At 44.1% G+C, this 10,838-nt stretch overlaps 1 long non-coding RNA gene across 2 annotated transcripts in view; it reads right to left on the bottom strand.

Moving 5' to 3' along the window:
• The window catches only part of LOC118255919 (uncharacterized), a 20,095-nt gene extending 10,749 nt beyond the window's left edge, over nucleotides 1-9,346 (bottom strand). Inside the window, exons 1-2 of one of the 2 annotated variants that reach the window (XR_004781089.2) lie at nucleotides 8,454-9,346; nucleotides 6,710-6,916 (exon numbers count right to left, since the gene is read on the bottom strand). This is a non-coding gene — a long non-coding RNA (uncharacterized LOC118255919). The remainder of the gene's footprint in view (nucleotides 1-6,709; nucleotides 6,917-8,453) is intronic. The other variant, XR_004781088.2, reaches the window with a different exon arrangement.
• Nucleotides 9,347-10,838: the final 1,492 nt, after the last annotated feature.

Here is a 10,838-nt window from a genome sequence, read left to right as displayed (position 1 = left end):
TGACTGCAAAACAGAAAAGAGTCAACAGGAGACAGAAAGCAGCTTTTTGATTACAGCACTGTCTGTCAAACCATGTTTTTAAAAGATTTTGGTTAACAAGAGGAGGTTAAATATGAAAGCAAGTTGTGTACCTGTATGTCATGTGAGAGCAAAATGTGGCACATGATGCTAAACCAACTTTTAAAAGGTGGTGGAAAAAAAGGGGCTTGTAAGGAGCTGCCAAATCCAACAGGCAGAGAGAGGCAGGGCTGCCCTCAGCATGCCTCCAGGTCTGGCGAGGCCGAAGGGCGCTCACACAAGCACACGTGTACGCTGCATATGCACATATAGACACGGCCAGACACGCAGATCAGCACAGCCATGCTCAGCACTCACATGAATGCAAACGGCACCAGTGGCCTCATCCTCTTCCCCTCTTTGGCTGAATTTCTGTTAATAGGAATACACATGTATGCATGCATAAGTTGGATCGCTCCGGCAGCTCCCCAGCTGAGATACTAGGTTTTCTGACCCCTGGATCCCAGTCTCCTCAGTCGCTGGCACCTGGGCAAACGAGCCCCTGAGGCTGCAGCCCTCCTGTGCCCAGACACACGGACCACACACACAGACAGACCTCTCCATCTGCCCCAGACACTGTGGTCTCTGCAGCAGTTGCCCTGGACCTCCCGGTCCCCGTGGTAGCCAAGTCCTCTGGTGGTCTCAGACACAGAGACACAATTATCTTACAGCTGCTTTGCAATCCAGCTCCCAGGACAGTTATCCCACTTGCTGGCTAGTCCAGCTCGTTATTTGCTAGCCATCGCACACCAGAACAGTTACTCTCACTCGCTGCGGATGCTGGCATGCAGGCATGTAGGCCACTGTGACCCAGGGCCTGACTCCAGCTGCCGGTACGCAGAGCTCCATACACACACATGCACACAGAAGGCAGTGCCCTCGGTCAGAAATGGAGCTGATCACCTCGATCCCTCCTTTTCCCTACCTTTGCTTCCTCCTCCACAAATCCCATAATAAGCTTTGTGCAGTCCCCAAATGCACTTCCCCTACATCCTGTAATGTGTCCCATACCCTCAGACTGAAGGTTACTCTGGAGAGCAGCTGCTGCCAGTGCTGGTGTCACCCCTGGTACATGGAGCTGATGGCACTGCTGAGACAGCCCCATCAGGGACTGTGTCCTTCTCTCTGACTGGGGCATGGGGTTCCCTGACAGCCATCGTGCTCCTTCATGTCTGTGGAGAGGAGATTTTTATCGCAAAGCATCACTATCGGACTGGATCTGATCATGCAGTTTTATAGCTGAGACATGAGGAAACCCTGTTAATCACACCTAGGAACTGCAGGCATATGGAGGAGGGGCCCTGGCAAGACCATGGTGAAGTCAGTCTTTAACAGCAGCTGGAATACTGCAAGCAAAATGAACTGCCAGTTCAGACTGAATCTTGAAAGGGGCTCTGTCATTGTGAACACAATGAGGAATCAAAAACACCACAAGAGACCTGAGGCAAAAATCTCCAAGGCCATGTTCACAGGCCTTTATGGGAAAAGGAGTCCCACAAATTAGAGCAAAAGCAGACAGCGAGATGATATGTGCTGTTTGTTAGAAACACAAGAGGCTCAGTGGTTTATATTTCTTTGCTTGAATGTGGCATTACCATTCAAGTGTGCAAAACCTGAACAAACACAAAGGCATCAGACTTGCTAGGCCAGGGCAATTACTCCTGTAATAAAGAGCAGCATTGCAGCAGAAGGTTATCGAACCACCTTTTTCACTGAAAGCAGAAGGGACTTGCATTAGTTTTGATAGAGATCTGTAGGTCAGTGTAGGAAAGACCTGCTGATCTGGATGAAAACATTGGGTGCCACAGAAACATTACTGCTGTGTATAAACTGGAATAGCTCAACCACAGCAGCCATTGCAGCTATTTCCCAGAAGATCCCTCTGTTGCCCTAGGCCACTGGGATGGTAATAACTCTTGGCTCCTCTGCGCCAAGCACCACATGAATCAGATATTACATGCCTGCAGCCTCCCACTCCATCCCCTTAAAGTGGAAGCAAAAGCAGCAAAGGTTTTTGGTTGCTTTCTCCCAGGCTATTTGCAAATGCAGAGGAAGGTACTGGCTGCTGGGGCCCTATAGCTAATCCACATCTCCTTGCTGTGGTGCCCATAGAGGGGTGTCCCCAGCCAGCTCTGGTGAGCCACTCTAGTCTGAGTAATGAAAGCTTTGTAAGTGTTTGAAACTCCCCTGCCTGGCAATGTTGTCTGTTACCTGTCAAATACTTTATATTTTCTGAGAGAAGGGATGGTGGAAGGAGGAGTACTCAGTGGAGGTGCTGACACCGCTTGCTTGGAACCACTTGTATGTCTTGTATGTCTCAGCCTTTGTCACACTTTGTTATAGGCTGCAGACAATGACAGAATTAAACCTGTGGGGTTCTGCAGTGCATCTCTTGCCCCCATCCCCATCCTCTGTCCTGTATCCCCTGTTGTCCAGGCAGCATGTGACAGCCTCCTCCCCTGCATTTGCTCCCCAGGGAAAAGCAGGCACAGCTTGCTGGGGCTGCTGCATGCCCAGGTCTTGCTGCAGAGCTGGGAGATGGCCAAGGCACATACCTGGGAGGAGCTGAGTCACAGCATGAGAGACTCCTTGGCTCCAAGGTGTTGCTGAGCAACATGTTACATGTTGTGACCTTAGCCACCTTTCAAATGGCCCTTGGCCCTTTTACATTATAAAGTCAGCATGCTGCAGTTGGTTTTGCCATCCATCCACCTACAAATCTGCCAGAGAAAGCAATAGGGAAAAGCTTACAGTCATTTTGGACAGTGAGACTTATTATAAGGAAAATTAATATGCCTTTTCTATCCTCTATTTTTAAATCCAGTTTACCTTTTAGGGAGAAGCTGCCCCCTAAAAGATGATGGAGGAAAAAGGAAAAAGAAAGAAAGAATAGATTTTTCTTTCCTCCCCCAAACATATAGTTTCAATAAAATTCTTAGTGGGAACGTTTCACTGTCATTAGCGCTAGAAAAAAGAAATCTCATCTGTTTTCACTGTAGCTTCATGTTCTGTCATTCTGTTACTCTTCATGTAAATTATTGTAAAGCACTGCTGCTGTTGTGCATTCCCCTCTCTGTCTGCTCTGGGAGACATCACCTTGGGGCCACCAGAGCAGCTCTTCTGTTCTGAGTGCTTTACTCTCTAGCTTGTAAAAGGATTTTTCATTATTGCAAGGTACACTTCTGTTATACCTAGAACATTTCTACCCCAAGGTAGTGTCAGACTGGCTTCACCCAGAAATGCAGCCACGGCACAGCAATGGTTTTGTTAAATGCTGAATAAAAGATGTTGTGTGCTAGAGTTTTGCCCAGTGAAGGACAAAGAACTGCACTATCCTGTAACCACTGTATAATGCGGTCAGCAAAACCTTCGCCTTGTTGTACCCCCTAGCTCTGCCCTTAGCTGTGTCGTTGTGTGCCCTTTGTTATCCACAAAGTGTAAAAAGGCCGTGCTGATTTAGGCTCAGTATGACATTTTTCAATACTCTAATGTTCCAGGAGCATTTCCTAAGAGCATCTAGAAGTATTTTCAAAAGGTGACTCACAGCACACCTTTCTGGGTTCTCCTTCAGTTGGAATCATAGAAAGCAGATCCCACATTGCATTCCCTCTTGAAACATCTGTGAAAAATGTAACGCTTACCCAAGAAACTGTGGCATGAAACTTTGCACGCCCGCATCCTTCTTGTTGAGCAGGGAAGATGAAGTGGTCACTAGGCCACTACTCTCACAGGTCCCTCAGTTCCAAAAGAAAGTGAACAAGTCTCTGGAAGTAATTTTTCCAATTTGCTGGGGTTTTTTTTTGTTTGTTTGTTTGTTTGTTTTTTCTCAAAAATGAACGTCCACCTTTATTTGAGGCCTTTTTTTTTTTTTGAGTCAGCACAGAATGCTATTTGTGTCAACCTTCAACTTCACTCCTACAGTCCCAGTCCCATAGGCTTACAACAACAATAAAAAAGCACCACATGATCTAGACAGGCATGGATGCCCCGAGCCACTGACCAGAGGTAAGATCTTCTGGATTTGTGAAGTGGAAGGAACAAAGGAAAATACAAGTGTGTGAAAGCGCTGGGGAGAACAAGCACTCTGCTGCTGACATGCAGAAGGACACTACGTCTGCCTTGAGAAGCCTCTGGCCCCACAAAACAGTGATGTTAAACTTCAACTGCCAGAAGCAAAGAAAAATTAAATGCAAGTTTTTCCTTTCGCAAAGCCATTGATAAGCTCTGTCTTCCTACATGAGAGTAAATCATAGGCAATTTAAAATTCTGCATTGCAAATAGGTAAGAGAACTTCAGAAGCCTCATTCAGTGGCCCTCATCCCTCTCTCCCAGTTCTTGGATTCTCTTACAGAAAGACTACTACTGTAGTTGCCCTATTTTTGGTATTCGTGCTAAATATTTCCTGCTAGCTACCCTAGCTGATAGAATACTGAGTTAAACAGATCAGAGATGTGACTCACTGTGGCTGTTCTTGTGCTGCCTTCTCACCCATTTAATATCACTTCCTCAAAGGAGAAGGGTGAACTCTTCCCAGCGCTTGCACTTGGCACATTGTTTGCACTCACATTTTTGGAGAACAGGACAAGGAAAATTAGAGCAAAGCCCTGTGAAATCAAGCTGACAGATCCTGCAAAATCCGAGACACCTTTCAGAAAGCACAGTAGCATTTTCTAAGCCTCAGAACCTCATTCCAATTGTATCAAAAAGTTTTTAGTGTTAATTCTATTACTTTTCTTTTTCACAGTTTTCTGTTACTGTGTCCATGAACTCCATTTGGTAACGAATTTCCAGTACAAGTGTATTGCCTATTTCCTGTAGTTTAAGGCTGTTCTGAGCTGGCAAAACACAAGGCTAAAACATATACCTTACAGGGAGAGATTTCCTGACCAAAAAAAAAGAAGAAGAAAAAAGGCAGAGACTGGTTTGCATCCATTCATGTAGAATGATATGTCCCTGCAGAATATCACACTGACTGCAATCATACTTCACCTGCAACCTTGGGGAAAACACAAAAACCATCCCTGCAACATCCAGATGGTGCAGCGAGAGGCTGGAGGGAAGAGAAACACTGAAGTTCCCTAACTGCGCAGAAGCAGCCAGAGCCACTCTCCAAGAGCTACACAAAAGAGGCTTTGTCTCAGCTGATGAGAGATCCCTTTGAAGCTTGGGAATCCTGACTGGCAGCATTTCATATCTGGCCATCATAGGGTTGGAGCAATGAAGAATGGAAAAGAAGGAAAAGATGGGAAAGGAGAAAGCAGGAAGGAGAGAAGGTAGAATCAGCTCAGAACAGACCTGGCTGAGAGCCCGTGATGTCAACATACATTTTGCATTACCACACCCATGCCATTTTTTGTTTTAAGGCTTTCTTATCAAAATGGAAATTTCCAGTCTATTTTTGACTTTTTGGTCAGAAGGCGGGAAACAACTCATAGCTGCAAAGACATATTACAACTTGCTGTTACAAACACAGAAGTCCTCAATGTAAAGATACATCATAAGATATAATAAGCCTATACTGAGAGCAGGCACTTTCATTTTTAAGAATGCATGCATTGCCAGCTTATCTATCAGATTACAGCCATTTTTTTTAAATAACCTAATTCTGACTACCTGGAAATAAACTGATATTGTTTGATTATTTAATATTTCCAGATTTAGAAAACTCTAATTCACTTCCTGCTTCTATACTGTACTGTGGTTACAAAATATTTTTACCCTTCTGTGTTTTGCTTTCTCCAGTCACAAATTGCACAGCTTCCTTGTTGAAAGCTCTAACAATGTCATAGCTGATTCCTGTACAGCAGCAAGCATTTACTCTTTAAGATGTAAAACATTCTAAAAGTTACACAAATCTGTTCCCTAAGATGTTTTTCTTCACCACTGTTAACTTCCCATTTCCCTATTATATAAAACTCAAAAACTTCATTCACCTCTCTGATCAACTGTTCTTTTGTCTTTTCATTATTCTATCTTATTCAATTAAATGTCATTAACTGTAGCTGCAGTGGCAGAAAATACAAAGTAAATTAAGCTTTCACCTTCAAGCCTTTGAATACAAAAAGAATCAAAAATTTATTTCATTTGTGATATTCTATTATTGATTCTGTTATTTTCTGCTCCTCTATTTAAAATGCATAACTCTGATCTTATGAGCAAAGGATCCTAATATTAGATATTTCAGAGAATGCAAGTGCTAACCGTAAAACTTTTTCATTGGATATAAAAGGGCACTAGAGATTACTCTACACATTTAATAATAGGACTGGCTATGTTTCACTGAAGCCAAAGCAAGAATGGTAGAGAAAGGATTAGACCTCAAGCATTTGTGATTCTCTCACAAGCTTTGAAACTAAATCTTGCTTTTCTTGAAAATATCAAAATTTCTCTTTCTTCCAAGTGTATTTCCCAGTGTTTTCACCAATTGCACTTTTCTCATAAATTGATAGGCTTTCAAGATTTTCTTCATCATTTAACTATAATAGGATCTCTTATGAAATGTTCATCATAGGGACCACCAGCCACGATGCCTGATCTGTATGCAGCTCAAAGATGATGTCCAGTGACCAGCCACAGAGCTTTACCAGGGCATTGTCATGCTCACACGCCTCCACAGTGCATCTGTATGGTGCTCAGCTGCCTTCCAACTCACCTGTGTCTTCCTGGGAGGCTCCTGGGGGGCCAATGCCCATTCCCCTGGTTAGGAAGAGACTCTCTTGGAGTTGCCTTTCCCCTCCACTCCCCAAACAGCTGATAATTCTCTGGCCACTGAAGAAATGGTTGTGAGGGGAGGTACACGAAGGAAGGTTGCCTATTCCTTGATTAGCGCTTTCAACTTTGCTCTAATGTGTGAACACCTCTGGGGAAAAATAAAAAATAAAAGAAAAAAAAATATTTCAGCATTATCCTCTTCTTCCTATGGCTCAAGACAGGAAAGTAAAGAAAATCCTCTGATGATTAATTTAAAGGGCAAGGAGGGCAAGGAGTTAGGGATTTTTATTTTGCACATCTGAGTGGATATCAATGGATGTTGACATTTTTCCTTAAGGTTTACTATCTGTCCTCAAAGGGTAGGAGTAGCTGGGAGAAAGTCTCTGTTGTGGATGGGACATAGGAGACTGAATTACCAACTCCTTTAGCCTCAAAAAATAAAATGAATAAAATATTTAAACTCTCTGAATGTAATTTATTTGGGACTTGCCTACAACTCTCATGCTCACTGATTTCACTTAATCTATGCTGGCGGAGTACATCAGGCTGGCAGAAGTGCTGCTGCAATACAGTGCCCTGACTCCATTAAAACACCAAGCTGCAGCTAAACTGGAGCAACCTTGTGTTTATCAAAGCCTCAGCTGGCCCTGACGACTCAGGAGGGAAGCCATCCCTAGAAGAGGGGAAGCGTAAGCAGGCTGCCCTCCACTGCACACCTGGAAGTCTGCATTTATGAAAAAAGAAGACCCAGCAGGTCCCCGTGCCAGGGGATGGACTGTCACCCTTCTGTGTTCCCCTCCCCAGGACGTTATCCCCCTGAAACAGCTTCTCTTAGCTCTCGAGGCAGCAAAGAGCTCAGAGCAGAGCCACTCTGTGATTACACTTCACTTGTGCTCATGTGAATGCTTTATTATGGTCTTTAAAGCAAAAGCAAATATGCTTTATTTTTTCTATATCTTCATTTCAGTTCCCTGTGTCATATGGGTGAGACATAGGAGACTGAAGGACCGAAGTAATGACCCCCTTAACCTCAAAATAAATATGTATATAAGTATGTATACATATAAAATATTAAAGCCTATGAATATAATTTCCTTGGGAATTGTCTACAGCTCTTGTGCTCACTAATTTCACTTAATTTACCAATCGTGAGCACAAGGTCTAAGTTCCAGGTGATTGTCACCCCACCTCATCTACCACTCTGCACTCATATGAAGCCCCTTTACTCACAACTCGCTGCTGCCTCTGATAACCCTCCAGTTTGGGATGCTCGGGGCTCAGTCTGAGACAGACCAGTGAAATGACAAAAGTCAGCAGTCATTAAAAGGAGACTCATTAGGGTTCAAGCACACCCACTACCTCTGCCACGATTCACTTGACAGGGAGCAGAGTGCCATGACTGAAATCTAGCTCATCAGCACCAAGTCAAATATTTGCCATCTCTCCAGGTAGGTCCCACTTCACGTCTGAGCTGGCGCCAGCTGGGCTCCTCACTGTTAGCTGATGAGACATCATAAAAGCAACTGTTGCCTTATACGCAAACAGGTACTTATTAACGTCTCCTTATTGGGTCTGACACAGGGTAATATCTCCTGTATTCTTTCTGAATTAAGTACACACAGGCGCTGAGAGCTTTAGCTGTAATGATCATTACTGCTGATAGCCAGGAACATCAGGGCACTTACCACCAGCCAATTGCTCCTGTCCTGGGAAGCTCTTCTGGGTGTATGAGGTATACACCCCTCTGCTTCCTCTGGGACTTTGCTCTTCCTTCTCCTGAGCTCTTCAAGGTTGTGCCATCATCGCACAGAATTGCTTTCCTTTTTTTTTTCCTCTTTGAAAAGAGTATTTTCTTTCTTGCATGAGGTCTCGTAGTTTCCTTGCCAGGCTCTGTTACTCTGAGTAGTCAGACAGGAATTGCACTATGACAGTTACAGCTGCAAGCTTTCTGCTGAAATTTTGGGAGGCAGTGATCTATTCATTTCAGTCAAGTAGCCCAGCATTTTTCTCTTGGACTTACAACATGCACAAAATACATATTTCTTCTTCTCTCCTATCCCCTATCAAAACACAGCCTAGCTTTTATATAGTCATTTGCAGCTATAGTTCTGATAGCACATTGAATAGAGGAATTACTAATACTGTTTCAAGATGGGAAGTTCAGCAGAAAAAAATCAAGCAACATACCCCAGATCGCTGAGCAAGCATGACACATATAGTAGTAAAACCCAGGTCTACTGTGCAGAGGAGCCTTCCTGTACAGCATAGCAGAGTTGCAGTGGGGTACAAGTGCTGAAGGGCTCCTTCAGGGTCTTCTACAGAATAAATAAATACTATTTCCCACTAACACTCCAGGCATTTCCTGCTATTAAGCTGTTCGTTGGTTAACATAGCAATGCCAAAAGATCAGTTTTAAAATATTTGGCACTCAGAGCCACAATTAGGCTCAAAAAAAAGACGTTGCCCAGATTGTTAGAGGTGAATAACACTTGCATGTTGCACTCTCTTGGCACCAACTGCTTGCCCAAGTGCCTGGATATAAGTTATGTCCCTAGCAGATGTCAACCAAGTTAAAAAAAATTGTTCTCTATTGTAAGTTCACATTATTTCCAGCATGTTGGATAGTATCTGTGATAAAGAGCTTTGCATCTGACTGAAAGAAGCAGCTTTTCTTCTCTGAGCCGAGCAAGAACTGACTTTCCCAACCCTCCCTCTTTTTTCTTTCAGGCACCTAATTGTCTTGGGAAAAAATGACCTGTTTATCAAGTTAAACAAAACAACTGCTCTCCAGAACAGACCAATAAAACAGGATTTATATGAAGAGCTACACTTTTATTGGCTATTGGCTTAAGCTCTTTGTCCTATTTTAGGACAGTATCATTTTTATTAGTTTTTTTCCCCCTGTTGAAAAGACTATTAACTATATTGTTATAAATAAGGAACTACGTTGTTTAATATGACTGTTAAAAAGGAGGTTTATAGCTCACATGATTACAAGGGTTTGTTTAGGTCTCATAGTAATTAATAGAAATAGATGTATAGCAATAGTTCACAACATGCTTTTATTTGACCTTTTTTTTGTCCTACATTTTTGACCACTTTGGGACTGTTTTATGCAATCACTCCAAAAACTAACCTTCATTGCCCTCTGCTGGCTACATCTTTTACTCAGTGTAACTTGATGTGCACAAACTTGAATGTTAACTGGGAAAGTTACAGGGCACCCTAGGCAGGCTGCTAGGTAGGAGCTCTCTCAGAGACTACCAGCAGCAAAGCTGTGGTCGAGCTTTGCTGTCTACAGCATCACAGAATCACAGAATCGTCTAGGTTGGAAGAGACCTCCAAGATCACCCAGTCCAACCTCTTACCTAATACTAACAAGTCCTCCGCTAAACCATATCACTAAGCTCAACATCTAAATGTCTCTTAAAGACCTCCAGGGATGGTGACTCAACCACTTCCCTGGGCAGTCCATTCCAATGCCTAACAACCCTTTCAGTAAAGAAGTTTTCCCTAATATCCAACCTAAACCTCCCCTGGCACAACTTTAGCCCATTCCCCCTCGTCCTGTCACCAGGCACGTGGGAGAATAGACCAACCCCCACTCGCTACAGCCTCCTTTAAGGTACCTGTAGAGAGCGATAAGGTCGCCCCTGAGCCTCCTCTTCTCCAGGCTGAACAATCCCAGCTCCCTCAGCCGCTCCTCGTAAGGCTTGTTCTCCAGACCCCTCATGAGCGTCGTCGCCCTTCTCTGGACTCTCTCGAGCACCTCCATGTCCTTCTTGTAGCAAGGGGCCCAAAACAGAACACAGTACTCGAGGTGCTGCCTCACCAGAGCCGAGTACAGGGGGACAATCACTTCCCTAGACCTGCTGGCCACGCTGCTTCTTATACAAGCCAGGATGCTGTTGGCCTTCTTGGCCACCTGAGCATACTGCTGGCTCATATTCAGCTGACTATCAACCAGTACTCCCAGGTCCTTCTCTGCCAGGCAGCTTTCCAACCACTCATCTCCCAGCCTGTAGCTCTGCCTGGGGTTACGCCCCAGGTGCAGGACCCGGCACTTGGCC

Source organism: Cygnus atratus, chromosome 2, assembly GCF_013377495.2.
Source record: "Cygnus atratus isolate AKBS03 ecotype Queensland, Australia chromosome 2, CAtr_DNAZoo_HiC_assembly, whole genome shotgun sequence".
Classification (NCBI taxonomy): domain Eukaryota; kingdom Metazoa; phylum Chordata; class Aves; order Anseriformes; family Anatidae; genus Cygnus; species Cygnus atratus.
This window is presented reverse-complemented; position numbering and strand designations above follow the sequence as displayed.